The sequence below is a fragment of the Propithecus coquereli genome, unplaced genomic scaffold (genome assembly GCF_000956105.1).
Source record: "Propithecus coquereli isolate 6110/MARCELLA unplaced genomic scaffold, Pcoq_1.0 Scaffold32, whole genome shotgun sequence".
Lineage (NCBI taxonomy): Eukaryota > Metazoa > Chordata > Mammalia > Primates > Indriidae > Propithecus > Propithecus coquereli.
Genome location: NW_012148841.1, coordinates 6,421,262 through 6,421,536, shown reverse-complemented (window position 1 = coordinate 6,421,536; position 275 = coordinate 6,421,262).

Genomic DNA, 275 nt, shown 5'->3' with positions numbered 1-275 from the left:
AAATAATTATGTTGAATGAAAGAAGCCAGACCAAAAAAAGAGTACTTACTATATGGTTCCATTTGTATAAAATTCTAGAAAATGCAAACTAATCTATAGTTGCAGATAGTAGGTCAGTGGTTGCCTGGGGATGGGATGGGGTGGGTTAGTGATGGGTATGTTATTATCTTGCTGTGGTGATGATTTCATGGCTATGTCATACATCAAAACTCATCAAACTGTACGCTTTAAAAATGTGCAGTTTATTAAATGTTAATTATACCTCAATAAAGCCG